The 10,870-nt window shown below is 39.3% G+C and overlaps 1 protein-coding gene across 1 annotated transcript in view; it reads right to left on the bottom strand.

The window, feature by feature from the left end:
• Positions 1–237: 237 nt before the first annotated feature.
• The window catches only part of LOC128315650 (atherin-like), a 38,113-nt gene continuing 27,480 nt past the window's right edge, over positions 238–10,870 (bottom strand). Inside the window, exon 2 of the mRNA XM_053222893.1 lies at positions 238–1,551. The gene's annotated coding sequence lies outside the window, so the exon portion shown is untranslated. The remainder of the gene's footprint in view (positions 1,552–10,870) is intronic.

Raw genomic sequence — 10,870 nt, 5'->3', positions numbered from 1 at the left:
AGGATGTCTGTCTTACATGTTCAATTTAAACAAACTGAGACAAAGGGTATGTGTTAGTTTCCAAAGGGCTGTTGTGACAAATTTACACAAACTGGGTGCGTTTAAACAACAGAAATTTGTTTTCTCACAGTTCTGGAGGCCAAAAAACCTGAAATTGAGAGGTTAGCAGGGTGGTCTGTGCTCCCTCTGAAGACTCTGGGCAAAGAAGAATCCTTCCTGGCCTCTTTCTAAGCTTCTGCCCCCATCTTCACATGACCATCTTTCCTCTGTGTGTCTCCAAAAGTCCTCCTTCTAAGCATACCAGTCATTGGGTTTAGGGCTTAACCTGTTCCAGCACAACCTCATCTTACTAATTATGTCTTCAAAGACCTTTCTCCATATAAGGTCACAGTCACAGGTATCGGGGATTAGGATGTCAACATCTCATTTTGGGGAACACAATTTAATCCACAACAGAGTTCATGCTGTAGGCCTAGGCTATAAACATCAAACTCAGAGGAGATACGCTAAAGAGAAAACCACACAGGACAAAATGTGCCTCAGGAGAACAACTGGGTAGGTGGTGGTATGGTTATAGCTTAGAAGGACTACTTCAGACAAAGAAGGTGCCTACTGTAAACCTTCTAAGAGAAACGGGGTCTAAATTTATGTTTGACTTTAGCCCTGAAAAGGATAACGAGGAAAACAAAGAACCCAAATCTTCAATATTAACTAAAGGGAATTATCAAAGTTAGTAACAGTTAACAGCAAAATAATTGCGGCTCCACACGGACAGGACCTGAGACACTAGGTCTCACAATGAGGTCACCAGCCAAGTTATAAAGGGCAACATAATCACTATACGTTAATTTTTGTTTCCTTTTGTTCCTTGTTTGTGTTTGGCTTCATTGTCAGTTGACCAAGTGCCTGGTAACCATTTCTCATCCATATTACGGGTTGGCATTTCCCTCAACCATTTGCTCAAGTCTCAAAAAGCACTGGTCGTGCTATCATGCCACTCAAGACACGTGGGAGTCTAAGGGGGAAAGACTTCAGAGTCCACTGAGAAGTACCTGGAAGGAAAGGGTGAGTCACTTTTTTCCTCCAGCTGAGGGACAAGTCTGACCTTGAGTGGAACTTCTTCCATCAGCGAGTGAAGTGATTATCCAGTAGAGAGAAAGGACCATCTTGCTGGAGTTGCTCTGTGCTGACTACTCATCCAAGGACACCTGGGATTCATGTGGCCTCTGGTTGTTGTTTCCTGTCTCACTGGTGATTGAAGATTGCAGTGCGGTGCACTAAAGAATGGGAACTGCACACGCTCCCTCCAGGAGCTATGTGACTGGAAGGACATATAGGCTGACGGACCCTCGGCACCATGGCTTCCCTGATCTAATGGGCCCCATATGCATGCATACAGCTCTTGTCACTCCTCATGACTAAAACACATGCCGTGAAGCAACTGGAGCCACTGAATCTCCCACTGGTGTCACACGTGTCTGTGAAGGGTTGGCTGTTCATAGTGCTGTCTTCTCTGCTCTGTGTCTTGTCCCAAAGCTAGTAATCTTCGGCCTGTAATCACGAACATATTGTGCTTTCTGAGTGTGAGTGACAAGCTGAGGCCAAAACCCACTGGTCTTGTGGTGTCTCAACTCTTACGGCGTTGGAGATTACAGTGAACCGTTTTAAATGTCAAATTTTATTGACTAATTACAGTATCAATAAAAGGTCATCTCTCGAATTAGCAGAGATTTTTCAAATTTATTTGTTAGTTCTAGAAGGGTGGTTTTTTTTTTTTTTTTGATCCACTCCGTACCTACTGTTTTATTGTGAAGATTTCCCAAGTTTTCCTAATGCAACCCTCCCCAAAGCTATTATATGTTCTTATTCTCCCCATTGCTACACAAAATGTATAGTTTACCCACTGACACATACTGCTAATCCAAACTTGGGAAAGTGTGTATCACATCGCTTAGTATGCTTTGTATCACTTAGTATGCTGTGCCAAGTGCCTTTAACTTTAAATACTCACCAAAATATTGCATATTATTATTTTGGAAAAAATGAAATCCAGAAGATATGATAGGTATGCCTATTTTTCCAAGGCTTCTTTTGTGTCACTCAGTGAATGGCACATTTTTTGTTAAATTTATTTCGCGAAATGTTGTCTTTTTGGTTGCAATTGTAAGTAAAACTCTTCTTCCATTAACCCACTGATTCCTGAATATTAATTTTGCATCCAGTCACCTGAGTAAAGTTTCTTACTATGTATAGTACTTTTTAAATGGTTTCCCCTAGGTTTTCCAGTTGGAACAATTATACCATTTAAAATAATCATAAATTTTTCTTCTTTCCGGTTATTTATATTCCTTAGTTCATTCTATTATTATTATTATTATTATTATATTATTATTATTATTATTTTAATATTTATTTATTTAGAGAGAGAGCATGAGCAGGGGAGGGGCAAAGACAGAGGGAGAAAGAGAATCCCAAGCAGGCTCCACACCACCAGTGCACAGCCAGATGTGGTCTCACGAAAGAACATTTTTTTAAAAATTGTTTTTAGGGGCGCCTGGGTGGCGCAGTCGGTTAAGCGTCCGACTTCAGCCAGGTCACGATCTCGCGGTCCGTGAGCTCGAGCCCCGCGTCAGGCTCTGGGCTGATGGCTCGGAGCCTGGAGCCTGTTTCCGATTCTGTGTCTCCCTCTCTCTCTCTGCCCCTCCCCCGTTCATGCTCTGTCTCTCTCTGTCCCAAAAATAAATAAAAAACGTTGAAAAAAATTAAAAAAATTGTTTTTAACATTTATTTTGGAGAGACTGAAAGGCAGAACATGAGTGGGGGAGGGGCAGAGAGCAAGGATCTGAAACAGGCTCCAGGCTCTGAGCTTTCAGTACAGAGTCCGACGTGGGACTCGAACTCATGAACCGTGAGATCATGACCTGAGCTAAAGTCGTATGCTTAACCGACTGAACCACCCAGGAGCCCCTCATGAAAGAATATTCTTTGTTGAAGTTTTAGAGAACATCTCTGAGATACAGTTAAGATTTGCAAAGAGCATTTTTTTTTGCGGGGGGGGGGTAAAATTCACATAACATAAAGCTAAACGTTTTAAAGTGAAAAATTCAGTGGCTTTTAGTACAGTGTTGTACAATCACTCCCTTTATCAAGGTCCAAAACATTTCATTACTCCAAAATAAACCCCATATCCACTAAGCAATTACTCCCCATTCCTTCCTACCTCATGCCCCTGGCAACCCCAAGCTTTCTATAGATTTACCTATTATAGATACTCACATAAGTAGAATCATACAATATGTGACCTTTTGTGTCTGGCTTCATTGGCTTAGCTTAATGCTTTTAAGGTACATCCGTGTTATAGCATGTATCGCTAAGTCATTTCTTTTCATGACTGAATAATATTCCATTGTATGTATACACCACAGTTTGTGTATCCATTTACCCACCAATGGGCATTTAGGTTGTTTCTGCCTTTTGACTATTGTGAATAGGGCTGCTATGAACACTGGCGTATAAACATTTGTTTGAGTATCTGTTTTCAATTCTTTTGGGTACATAACTAGGAGTAGAATTGCTGGATAATATGATAGTTCTATGTTTAACTTTATGAGGAAATGCCAAGCTGTACGAGTTAAATTTTAAAGGTATTTTGACTCAAATAATGAGAGAGCAAATGTGGACTAAAAGGGTGGAGATAGTGGGCAAGGGTGAATGGAGAGTTCTTTAGATGGAGAAGTTGAGTGTGATTTCCTAGGAACAAATGCAGATATAATCGTATTTGTTATTTTTCATAAATCTTGGACAAGGAGTGCAAAGTTAAGTGAGTTTAGAGATGACATTAGGTGATGTACCAAGCAAGAGGGGACAAGCTGCAGGAAGGCGTTGAGAAGCTGTATAACTGGTCAGAACATTAGCAAATGAATTATAATATGAGCAAATACTAAGTGAGGAAAATAGTATCAATAAAGGTGTGAGAATTATGGACCCTAAGCTATTACTTACTAATGATGAGAGAACAGCTCTGTCATAACTGATTATTCTCTTAAGAAATCGCCTTACTGAGGGGTGCCTGGGTGACTCAGTTGGTTAAGCGTCCAACTCTTGAATTCAGCTCAGGTCATGATCCCATGGTTCGTGAGTTTGAGCCCCCAGTTGGGCTCTGTGCTGACAGTGCAGAGCCTGTTTGGGCTTCTCTCTCTTCCTCTCCCTCCCTTTCTCTCCCTCTCCCTCCATCTCTCTCCTTCCTTCTCTCTCCCTTTCTCAAATAATAAATAAAATTAAAAACAAAAAAAAGAAATTGCTTTAGTGAGATATGAATTATTGTGCAAGAAGAATCTTGGACCAAAGGAAACATCACCTTATTGTACCACATTTGAAAATTATAGTCATGACTCAGGTGGACAAAGATAGATAACTTTATTTTTATCTTTTAACTGATTTCAGCCTTGCTGAGCATCAATCATTTTTTTTCCCAGCAGCAATAAACAGAAATGCTTGCCAAAAAATGTAAGTACATAGTCTGGATTACAAATAAGTCTCTCCAGCTTCCCCAGGCTCTTTTGTGTGTACCCTAGTGTGGCATTGCTTATGGGAACAACCCCAGACAATGGATTTGTCTGTTCTATCACCTTGTTTGTACCTAAATGACTATGAATATCAATATCTAGCTCCTTCTTCATTAAAAGGCACATGAAAAAGGCACTCACAATACAAAGGCATGAGATATGAGAGTCTTTCAGCCATTTTTGAGATGAACTACCACTGACTAGTAGGAAGAGGCTCATCCATGTTATCTCTGGCTCACTTGATCAGTTCCTTTTTAATCAGAGGATAGAGGTTCCAACACAGGGAGTGGAAACCTTTGATGAAATATCAGTGCCAAGTATTTTTTTAAATACCTTTTTTTTTTCTTTTTTGGCTTACGCATACTTTTTCCTTCACTATTTTTGGGAAGTTCATATTTATTATCACACTTTTGTCTTTTTACTGAGGACTTTTTTTCTGAGAAAATGTTGTCATGGTATTACTATTTGCTAGATTAGAGCAAAAAATGTTCTTAATATAATGATACTGGCCGTATAAATATTGTAGGCTGATGCTTCTCTTTGTCTCTTTAACAAATGGGATAGCTGGGCTATTTTGTCTCTCTACTAGTCACTTACACAAAATCCATCCTGTTTTGTTTATTTAACAGTGACAGACTGCCATATATTGTGCCAGATAAAGAGGATCTAGGGGCGCCTGGGTGGCTCAGTCAGTTGAGCGTCTGGCTTCGGCTCAGGTCATGATCTCGTGGTCTGTGAGTTCGAGCCTCACGTTGGGCTCTGTGCTGACAGCTCAGAGCTCGGAGCCTGCTTGGGATTCTGTGTCTTCCTCTCTCTCTCTGCCCCTCCCCTGCTCGTGCTCTGTCTCTCTGTCTCAGAAGTAAATAAACATTTAAAAAAATTTAAAAAAAAAGAGGCTCTAAGGACAAATAATGACATGTTGTGCCCTGAAACACTTATAGTTCAGAGGGCAGGGAATGGACATAGTCAGTGCAGACATGACTACAGTTTTGTGTGTGTGCGTGTGTTAAAATATGGTGCACATAGACCTGACAACATTTTTACCAGTTGTTATAAAAGCACAAAGGAGGGCATATAATTGAGAACTGGGGATGAGGTAGGAAAAGAGGATTCAGGTAATACATTATGGAGATAGGGATATTGGAATTGAGTTGAAGGACACATTGTAGTGTGAGAGGTGAGAAAACAGGGAAAGATATTGTAGGCAGAGGAGTGGTCTGAGCGGTGGCATGACAATAAAGCACACTTCAGGAATTTCAGAAAACACAGCAAGCTGCAACACAGAATGTAAGGGTTGGAAGAGGTAAGAGATGACGATGGAGAAGTTGGCTTTTTCAAAATGTAGTTAAAAAAATTTTTTTAAACATTTATTTATTATTGAGAGACAGAGAGAGACAGAGCATGAGCATGGAAGGGGCTGAGAGACGGGGAGACACAGAATCTGAAGCAGGCTCCAGGCTCCAAGATGTCAACACAGAGCCTGATGGGAGGCTCAAAGTCACAAACCGCAAGATCATGACCCCAGCTGAAGTCAGATGCCCACCCAATGGAGCCACCCAGGCGCCCCTCAAAATGTAGTTTTAAATCTTTAAAAAAATTAGTTTCTGGGATGTTTTGTTGAGTTATAGTTTTAGTATTTGTCATCCTCTAATTAAAAAAACAATAACCCAGCACTTCTATTACATGTATGTTGGTTCTTCTTTGCCTTTCCTCAATATTTGCTATTTCTCTCAAAAATTTTTTTAACTTTATCTTCATTTACTTTAGTCTTAAAATTTTCTTTAATTTCACCTTTTATCATTATTAAAGCTTCATCTGTTGTGTTTTTTCACTACTGTGTTTCTTTTAATTAGACTTTTGTTTATGGAATGAATTATTTTGAATTACTTCCTGAACTCTGTCACTTTACCCTGAGTTTTTGTAATCCTGATTTAGGGTTTTTTTAATGGAATATTTCATTTTATTTTAATATCTTTTAGCTTGTTTTAAAATAATATGTTATCAAATTAGACCCCGAATAGCCAAAGTAATGTTGAAGAAGAAGACCAAAGCGGGAGGCACCACAATCCCAGACTTTAGCCTCTACTACAAATCTGTAATCATCAAGACAGTATGGTATTGGCACAAAAACAGACACATAGGCCAATGGAATAGAATAGAGACTCCAGAATTGGACCCACAAATGTATGGCCAACTAATCTTTGACAAAGCAGGAAAGACTATCCAATGGAAAAAAGACAGTCTTTTTAACAAATGGTGCTGGGAGAACTGGACAGCAACATGCAGAAGAATGTTCTTACATCATTCACAAAAATAAACTCAAAATGGATACAGAACCTGAATGTGAGACAGGAAACCATCAAAACCCTAGAGGAGAAAGCAGGAAAAGACCTCTCTGACCTCAGCCGCAGCAATTTCTTACTTCACACATCTCCAAAGGCAAGGGAATTGAAAGCAAAAATGAACTATTGGGACCTCATGAAGATAAAAAGCTTCTGCACTGCAAAGGAAACAATCAACAAAACTAAAAGGCAACCCACAGAATGGGAAAAGATATTTGCAAATGACATATTAGACAAAGGGCTAGTATCTAAAATCTATAAAGAACTCACCAAACTCCACACCTGAAAAACAAATAATCCAGTGAAGAAATGGGCAGAAAACATGAGCAGACACTTCTCTAAAGAAGACATCAAGATGGCCAACACGCACATGAAAAGGTGCTCAACATCACTCCTCATCAGGGAAATACAAATCAAAACCACACTGAGATACCACCTCACGCCAGTCTGAGTGGCTAAAATGAACAAATCAGGAGACCATAGATGCTGGAGAGGATGTGGAGAAATGGGAACCCTCTTGCACTGTTGGTGGGAATGCAAACTGGTGTAGCCACTCTGGAAAACAGTGTGGAGGTTCCTCGAAAAATTAAAACTAGATCTACCCTATGAACCAGCTATAGCACAGCTAGGAATTTACCCAAGGGATACAGGAGTGCTGATGCATAGGGGTAATTGTACCCCAATGTTTATAGCATCATTTTCAACAATAGCCAAATTATGGAAAGAGCCTAAATGTCTATCATCTGATGAATGGATAAAGAAATTGTGGTTTATATACACAATGGAATACTACTTGGCAATGAGAAAGAATGAAATATGGCCCTTTGTAGCAACATGGATGGAACTGGAGAGTGTGATGCTAAGTGAAATAAGTCATACAGAGAAAGACAGATACCATATGTTTTCACACTTATGTGGATCCTGAGAAACTTAACAGAAACCCATGGGGGAGGGGAAGGAAAAAAAAAAGAGAGGGAGGGAGCCAAACCATAAGAGACTCTTAAAAACTGAGAATAAACTGAGGGTTGATGGGGGGAGGGAGGGAGGGGAAAGTGGGCGATGGGCATTGAGGAGGGCACCTGTTGGGATGAGCACGGGGTGTTGTATGGAAACCAATTTGACAATAAATTTCGTATTAATAAATAAATAAATAAAGTAATTAATTAATTAATTAATTAATATGTTATAGCTTTGATCTACTGTTTGGCCTCTCCTGGCATGTGTTAGCTCTTCCAGCTACTGTGAAAAATGCTGCTATTAACATGGGTGCACAAATATTTCATTGAGACTCTGCTCTGAATTATTTTGGTTATGTCAGAAGTGGAATTGCTGCATCATATGGTAATTCAATGTTTAATTACTTGAGGAACTGCCATGCTATTTTTCACAGCAGCTATACCATTACATTCCAACCAACAGTGCACAAAGTTTCCAATTTCTCCACATCTTCACCTGTCTGTTTTTTAGATAGTAGTTATCATAATGGGTGTACGTGGCCTCTCACTGTGGTTTTGATTTGCATTTTCCTAATGGTTAGTGACGCTAAGCATCTTTTCATGTGCATATTGGCCATTTGTATATCTTCTTTGGAGATATGTCTATTCAAGTCCTTGGTCCATTTTTGAGTTGGGTTGTTTTTGTTGTTGAGTTTTAGGAGTTTTCTATATATTCTAGCTATTAATCTCTCCCATTCTGTGGACTGCCTTTTTATTTTGTTCCATTTATTTATGTCTTCTTTACTCTTTCAGCAATATTTTATAGTTTTCAATGTATTTTGCTTCCTTGGTTAATTCCTAAGCATTTGTTGTTTTTGATACTACTGTAAATGAACATTTTTTTTCTGTAATTTTCTTTTCAGATTGTTGTTAATGTATAGAGAAGCAACTGATTTTTGTGTGTTGACTTTGTATACTCTTACTTTGCTAAATTTATTAGTTGCAACAGTGTGTGTGTGTGTGTGTGTGTGTGTGTGTGTGTGTGTGTGTGTGTAATCTTTAGGGTTTTCTACATATAAGATCAATTATCTGCAAACATAACTTTTACTTCTTTTTTCTCTCTTTTTAAAAATATTTATTTATTTATTTTGAGAGAAAGAGAGAGGGAAGGGGCTGAAAGAAAGGGAGAGAGAGAGAATCTCAAGCAGGCTCCATGCTGCCATTGCAGAGCCCGATGCAATGAACCCATGAACCATGAGATCATGACCTGAGCTGAAACCAAGAGTCAGACACTTAACCAACTGAGCCACCCAGGTGCCCCAGTTTTACTTCTTCTTTTGCAATTTGGATGCTTTTATTTCTTTTTCTTGGCTAGCTGCTCTGGCCAGAACTTCCAACACTATGTTGAATAGAAATATTAAAAACAGTCATCCTTACCTTATTCCTTCTGTTGCTCATTTTTATATGAGCTGGTTTCCCTGGACTTTTAAAAGGAGGTGTGGCCAGAACAGCTTTTCTAAACTAGCAGAGTTCTCTTTTCTGTTTTTGTGTAGTGTTAAAAAAAATGGCAGCTTACTTTCTGGGATTTCCTGGTTCTCTCTCTCCTCCCCTTACCCCCTCAAATTTTATTTCGCCTTTATGTTTCCTTTGCTACTTATATTGTCCCTGTTCTGCTCAACTGTGATTCCACTCTGTAGTTTCTCCTCAGTATGGTGGTCCTGCGTGGTCAATCTCATGAATGTATAGTTATAGAATTCTCCAGCACCCTTAGATTTTCCTGGGGGATAGCCTTGCACTCACAAGCTACTGGAGTGAGCAAAACTCAGGTTTCTGCTGCTGTTCTCAGAATTCCTGTTTCATTTTCCAGTAATACTTCCTTGGGCTATTTTGGGATTCTCCTTTTCTAAGGCCCTCCAGACACACCATTATTCCCTCTGCTTCCTCTCACACATATGATGATACTGGGCAGGTTTGGTGCTGTTGTTTTGACCCCTAGCTCTGTTATTTTGGGGTTTGCCATTTAATTTTACAATAAGTATTACCCACAAGGTTTTGGTTTCACTATCTAGTTGTACTTGTTTTTTTAACACTAGGGGAAATTCATTATGATATCTTAAGATGTCACATATTGTGTGATTCCATTTACATAACGTTCTTGGAATGACAAAATTAAAGAGATGGAAAATAGATTAGTGGTTGCCACTGGTTAGGGGTGATAGGAGGGACAAGGAAGATCTTTGTGATGAAGTAGCTCTGTACTTTGAGTGTATGGCAGTTATATGAATCTACACATATGACAAGATAATGCATAGGGGCACCTGGTGGCTCATTCAGTTAAGTATGTGACTCGGTTTCCGCTCCCATCATGATCTCGTGGTTTCATGAGTTTGAGCCCCATGTGGAGCCCTGCATTGGGCTCTGCACTGGCAGTGAAGAACCTCCTTGGATGCTCTCTCTCCCTCTCTCCCACTCACGCTGTCTCTGTCTCTCTCAAATAAATAAATAAACTTAAAAAAAAAAGGTAATGCACACAATGGGTACCAATGTCAAATTCCTGGTTTTGATATTGTACTATCGTTAGTTAAGATGTAACCATTGGGAGTAACTGGGTAAAGAGTACAAGACACCTGTCTCTCTGTACCATCTTTGCAAATACCTGTGAATCTATAACTATTTCAGAGTTCAAAAATGTTAAAAAGAGGAATGAAATATTATACATGCTATAATGTGGATAAACCTTGAAAACATTATGCTAAGTAAAGGAAGCCAGTCACAAAACACCACATATTATATAATTCAATTCATATGAAGTGTCCAGAATAGACAGACCTAGAGACAGAAAGTACATTAGTAGTTGCCTAAAATGGGGGTGTGTGTGGAGAGTAGGAAGTGACTGCTCATGGATATGAGGCTTTTGGGCGGTGATGAAAATATTTGAAAATTAGTGGTGATGGTTTCACAACTCTGAATATTCTAAAAATCATTAACTTGTATACTTTAGGTGGGTAAATTTTATGGTATGTAAGTT

Source organism: Acinonyx jubatus, chromosome B2 (genome assembly GCF_027475565.1).
Source record: "Acinonyx jubatus isolate Ajub_Pintada_27869175 chromosome B2, VMU_Ajub_asm_v1.0, whole genome shotgun sequence".
NCBI classification, from domain to species: Eukaryota; Metazoa; Chordata; class Mammalia; order Carnivora; family Felidae; genus Acinonyx; species Acinonyx jubatus.
Note: the sequence above shows the minus strand (reverse complement) of the source record. Positions and strands in the feature narration are given on the sequence as shown.